Here is a 6,320-nt window from a genome sequence, read left to right on the forward strand (position 1 = left end):
AGGATGCCTTTGGCCCCAAGAGCAGAAGCATTGCCGTTTCATTGAGGATTCAGCTGCCACGGCTTTAAACTGGGGAAAGTGCTGGGCTGAGCTCCTGGGAAAACCCAGGCTGGGGAAGCTACAATGCCTTGGGAAAACCTGGCTGGGACATGTGCTATCTTTCCAAACCTGGCATGGTGCCCCTCTGAAAATCTTGCTCCGAGATGTATCTGAGGTCAGCCAGGGAGGCAATTGCAACACAGCAAAGGCCATTCCCCCACAGTGTCCCTGGGGTGGGGAATGTGTGTGATACGGGGGCCGGACCCCTGAAGTGAGCTGCTCATGTGAGAGCTTTGGAAGTGATGGGATTATCTGCATCCTCTCTGGGGAATGGCTGCAGTCAGACATCCTGTACTCCCCACTTCTCCAGCTGGTTAGTGCTGAAGAGTTAAACCAAGCTGAGAAATACAGCTGGGTGGTAGGTGCTGCTCAGCCTCCATTCATGTTTCTCTGTAGTCAGTAGCTGTTACTCTTCCTACAACAGCCACCTGCTCTGCCCAGAGTATGGCAGCAGCCAGGGTACTCATTTGGAGGTGATTACCAGTGTGTTAGTAACTTAATTCTGCCTCTGTGTCCCAGGTTCTCAGCCGTGTTTGCCAGAGGGGCAGGCTGGCTGCTCCAGCCTTTCCTCTTACTCCTGCTACAGGTGGAAGGGAATGACTTCTCCAGCACAAGTCCATTTGGTGCTAAAAACAGGAAATCAGTTTTCTATCGATTGGCATTTCTCTTAACGTATTCTCGCAAGTGCTCATTAAATTTTCATTCAATTATCCCGGGCCGCGTTGTATTTTCTTCCCCCCGTCCTTTTCAGAAGGAGTAGGCGATAATGGAGGCATCCATCCCTCCCGCGGAAGCAGCCCGTTCAAGCTAATTTAATCAAGGAAAGGCAAATCTTAATAAAGGAGGAGGGAAGAGCAGTCCTGGTAGCAGGACGGCTGATGCTATAATGACCTGTCTTCCGAAGAAGCAGCGTAGCCAAAGCTCTCCTGGTGCCATTAACGTTCGATATGTCAGAGCTGAAGGTACCAGTGAGAGGAAAACAACATCATTAAGCAGGACACTCTCATGCTGGAAGGGAAGGCACATTTATATTCTGACAGGGGATTATCTAGGCAGCAATAATAATAGCAGGAGTAATAACAATAATAATAAATCATTATCACTTGGCATTGCTGGCTGTACTGGGACCCAAGGGTGTGAAATGGCTCTAGCAGAGTTAAAAGGGTGAGTGGTAGAGAGGAGCATCAACAGAAGAAGATAGCTTTGCAGGGTGACCTGGGGCAAGTCCCTGTCTGCTCCTGCCTCAGTTTACCCAGCTGCAAAGCTGGTTTGGATTTGCTCCTACTCTGCCAGGAAGAGCTTTTCCTTGCAGGAACACCACACTTGGTGCAGAAGGACAGCCCAGCCTTTGCTCAGCCCATTGAACAGGAACAAGGCTGATGGTGCCAAATCCAGACCTTGTCCAAGGTTGAAGGTGAGCTTGTTCTTGGAGCCTTTTCAGACCTTCACATAAAACCTCAGGAGAACATTTTTCATAAGGCTTGTGACAACAGCTCGTCCATCTCCAATGCTGACAAGCCCAGCCACTAGCCAAAATATATTCCAGATTTGGCTCCAAATGCTACATATTTGACCCTCCTCTGAGGACCCAACATTTCAGACGGACGTGTTGTTCCACTGTTCCTGTCTTACTGGGGTGATGTCTGTGTGCCACCGTTGGCAATGGATGATGTCTGTGTGGCACTGTTGGCACTGGGTGATGTCTGTGTGGCACTGTTGGCACTGGGTGATGTCTGTGTGGCACTGTTGGTAAAGGTGATGCCTGTGTGGCACTGTTGGCACTGGGTGATCTGTGTGGCACTGTTGGTAAGGGTGATGTCTGTGTGGCACCGTTGTGCACGTCACTGCTGTAGTGTGTGACCCAGTGCTCAGTCTCGGGGCAGTACACGCGCTGCTATCGGTGCCTTGGGCCGGGCTGGCTCTTGGCAGAGATGGGCAAGCAGGGGAGAGCTGGGCTCTGGCTGAAATCCACAGCCTGTCTGAGTGGTTATGTGTGAGGGTGGGAGCCTTGCTGCATACACCACCCTTTATCTGGGTTTCAATTCAGCCTTTGATAAAGGACCACAAGGCAGACAGTGGCGGCAGCTGAAAGGGATCGGGGATCAAGGCAGCAAAGGAAGACATGGCTCCAAACCAAAAGGACCTTGGTGGCTGTCCTGAAGGGTCGGCTCCTGCTTGAGATGTTCTCTCCAGAGCAGGGGAGTGGAAAGGGAGAAGGGAAGTGAGGCTGCAGTATTGCTATGCATCCTCCTTGTACATATTTTGCTGCACTCATTCCCTTTGCTCTGCCTTCTACAAAGATCTAATTTATCTCCAGCGATGGTTTGTTCTGTCCAGCTGGGGCATGGAGAGAGGAATGCCATACATCCTGTAGGCACGTGGTGCTGTCCCACAGCACATCCAACACCCCTGCAGCACACCCATCCCCTTCGCTACTGCCCCAGGTGTGCTCTTGGCAAATGTGAGCCTTGAAAGGAGGGAAGAGATTCAGAAACTCAGGATATGCTCAAAGCAAATAAGTGTTTTAGCTGAAGTGCTGAGAGCTCTTTCCCTGAGTGCTTGCGGTAAGCTCCATTACCGCCAGGGCTCGGGACCTTCAGAGATGTGCAGGCGGGGAGAACGCTCCTTAATGCCAGATGGAGCTGTCTTTCGTAATGCAATTATTCCTCAATAATCTTGAAATGGAATACAATTAGGAAAGGAAGAGGGGGGAGAGTGTGCAGTGGTGGTTGGGGTCTGTAATGCATGGGCTGTGCTGGACACAGCCCTTGGCCAGGACCACAGGCTACGGGGCGTCTTCTCCACACGGAGCTGGCTGAAGTGTTCACCTCAGCAGTGAGGAGTAAAGAGGAGGCTTTGGGGCTCTTCTTTTCCCTTTCATCTTGAAAAATAATTAGGCTCAAAAGTGCTTCGGAAGAGGTTTGCAAGCTTTAAATCAAGCTTCTGAAGGGCCTTATCAAAGCAGCAGCATCTCCATCTGTGGAACTCCTCCAGGTTATGGAGCTGTGCTGTCGTCCCTGGGTAACCCTTCCCAGCCAGAGGGATCTGAGGCCACGATGTAGGGATCATAAAATCACAGAATAGTTTGGGTTGGAAGGAACCTTAAAGGTCATCTTGTTCCACCCCTCTGCCATGGACAGGGACACCTTCCATTAAAAGCATAGAGAATCCTTCCATGGGTGGAAGTACCCAAAAATCCAACAGAGAGTTTCCTTCTAGGGCTGATTCTGAAACCCCTGTTGTCCATGTTGTCCATATCTTGTATCCCTATAGGAGAAAGGTTTATTTAAACTGACAATTAAATGCAGCTGGTGTTGGGGCCTGAAGGATGGAGGGGAGTCTGTGGGGTTTGGGGGGCTCCACATCCCTGGGTGTGGATGTAGAGAACACACCCCAACCCCTCTCTGACTATAAAGCTTTAGGACTTTCACTGGCAAGGGGGAACCACACAGCTCCTGGACCATGGCTGGCTTTGCTTCACCCATCCCTGGACAGACACTCCCCCCACTCCCAGACAGACACCCCCCAGACAGACAGCTCACCAGTTTCTGGGAAATCTTAGCCATGGAAAAAAAATTCCCAGTCCTGAGTGACTCACGGGGGAGATAATTGCCTACACTGCTTGTTTTTCTTCCTACTTCTGCCTAAAGAAACCATCATCTCCAGTGCCTGGCACTGGGACACCACAGCTTTCACCATTTCCCTTTGTTTTGTCTGAATTATTCACTCTGTGAGGATGGGGTGTGGGGGGTTGTTTCTCCTGCTGCCAGAGCCCCAGCAGCACAGCAGGGCTGGGGATGTGCCTGGTCCCCAGAGGAGCCACCCCACTGTGCCGATTCTTTGGTGGCTAGAAAGGGTTGTGCTGGCAGACAAAATTTCTCCCTTCACCCCATCCAGTGATTTCACGAAACCTGGGGGAGCATGATCACCCCTGGGGCTGATTCTGGATCTCACTGGGCCCATAGCTTGGGCTGGAGTTGGGGCAAGAGCCACGAGTACTGCTCACATCCCTCCCCAGGAAGGCACCAGCTTTCTTTTTCTCCAGGACTGAGGCTGAAGAAAGACAACAAAAGCTTTATAGGCAGCTCCCAGCTCACATGCCCACCTCTCCTGCCTCAGGGATCCCAATGCAGGGCCAGCCTCAATGCCCTGGCCAGACAGAGACTGTGGTACCCCAGCACCCAGCACAGCCCTGGGTCCTCTGAGCATCCCCCACACTGTTATAAAAGCTTTGCTGAATCAGATCTAAACCAGGCCTGGAAATTCCTTTGGCATGAGCTGAGCTGGGGATTTCAAACCACATATAGCTATTTCATTGCAAGGCCTGTGCTTTCTTTTAAATGTATACACGTATTTTGATTTGGGGAGGGTGGGGGTTCTGCTGCTTTCCCAGCCCATGGGTTTTGTAGAGTCCCTGTCCCGATGCTGCTCAGCATTCCAGGGCTGCCCCACTCCCATACTCAAAGCTCTTTCCTTCTGCTGCTGGCTCATTAAACAGCTCAATTAATGCTTACTCCCCTGGTGTCTGCAGGTTTTGAATTCCCAGTCCCTCCAGGACCGTAACCCCTCTGTGGGGTTAAAAGGGGTTTCGTGGAAATTTTTCTCTTTCAGGTTTGGGGAATGGGGATTTCTTTTGTGTCACTGGAGCAACACTGGTGCAGAACAGAGATACACAACCCTTGTCTTGGCCTTACCTCGTGACTCACAGAGCACATTTAAACACATATCCTGGCTAAGTGAGGGTCAAGTGGGTGACCACCCCACAACCACCACCCTATTTCCCAGGGGGAGATCCTCCTGGAGCTGCCACAGGGGCATGAAACAGCTCTGAAACCACGAGAGATGGAAACAGGGCAGGCAGGAGAGTTTCTCCAGGGTGGGATTAAGATGTAATCATTTCCATCAGAGCCCCTGCCTACCATGGCTGGGCAGGGCTCCTGTCCCACAGCCCTCTAGTTCCCTTCCCCTGCCCACCTCCATGGAAAACACCTTCACAGGGAGATGCTGGGAGCTTTTAATAGAAAATTAGAAGTTTAAATTGGCACAGCAGCAGCAGAGCTAGTTCTTGGTGCCATGCTGTGCTGACAGTTTATTTAAGAGAAAAGAAAAAAAAATGAATAAAAGGAATAATAATAATATTGAACATGCAAAGTAGAGTGAGGGAGAAGGGGGCTGTTCCAGCCATGCTTCCTGTTTCTGTTTGGGGAAACCAAGGAAACAGAGTAATGGGACATTTAAAGTTTAAATTGCATTGCTTTGCTGTTTGGCTAGCAGAGGAAGTTGGGGTCTGGGGACTGGGCATGGCTTTAGAGGTGGCATTGCTCCCTGAGCTGGTGGCCCAGAGAACACCTAGCAAGATCCAAAACCCAGGAGCTTCTCTTGGGATGCTCTGCCACAGCACCCCAGGGCAATGCCTTAAAATATTTCCCTTCCTCCACAGGGAAAGGTGGCAGAAAGTTCCCAGACGTTCACATGGGCAGAATTTACCCCCTTCCCTAATGTCCCAACTGCCAGGTAGGCTTCTTGTGGCAGAAGGCTCCTTTTGAACAATTCTCATTGCAACAGCCAGAAAAGAGACGTGAGGAAGAGAAAAATGGGCTGAACTGCTCCATTTGCTTTGCCAGCCTGGGGGTTCCCTGATTGGGACAGGTTGGAGGCAGCAGGGAGGGATGGGGCTGGGTATTGTGTGGGCTGGCCAGGGTGTCAAGCATCTGTGCTTCCATGGAGGGAGAAGACTCTCCAAAGGGATTTTCTTTTGGAAAGGGTTCTATAATTACCTGGTTATAATTATTTCCTACAGTCCCTAGCAGCCCAGCCCCAGCTCAGCATTCCCCCACTATGGACCTGAGCGTCTCCACCCCAAATATTTAACATCCAGCCTGTTACCACTTTTCTGGTAGCAAATTCCTTCCCAAATCTCCCCTGCAATTTGTGGCAGGCAAACCTTGTTTGAGTTTGAGGATTTAGCACATTTTTGCTGCACTGTTTTTTTGCAGGGAGGGCTTGGGGCTGTCTGGACTGTGTTTTGTGTGGTCTGGCCACCCCCGAGCACAGCATCCCACACCCCACCTCACCAGAGGCACCCCAGCATCCATCCTGCCCAGCCCCAGCAGCAGGAAGGCACACCCAAGGACCATCCCTGCACCCTGCTCCCTCTGCCTGTGCCCCTGCACATCTGGGGCTGCCACTGAAACTCAAGGTCGTTGGGCTTTTATGTTGTT

This window comes from Haemorhous mexicanus, chromosome 12 (genome assembly GCF_027477595.1).
Source record: "Haemorhous mexicanus isolate bHaeMex1 chromosome 12, bHaeMex1.pri, whole genome shotgun sequence".
Taxonomy (NCBI): Eukaryota; Metazoa; Chordata; class Aves; order Passeriformes; family Fringillidae; genus Haemorhous; species Haemorhous mexicanus.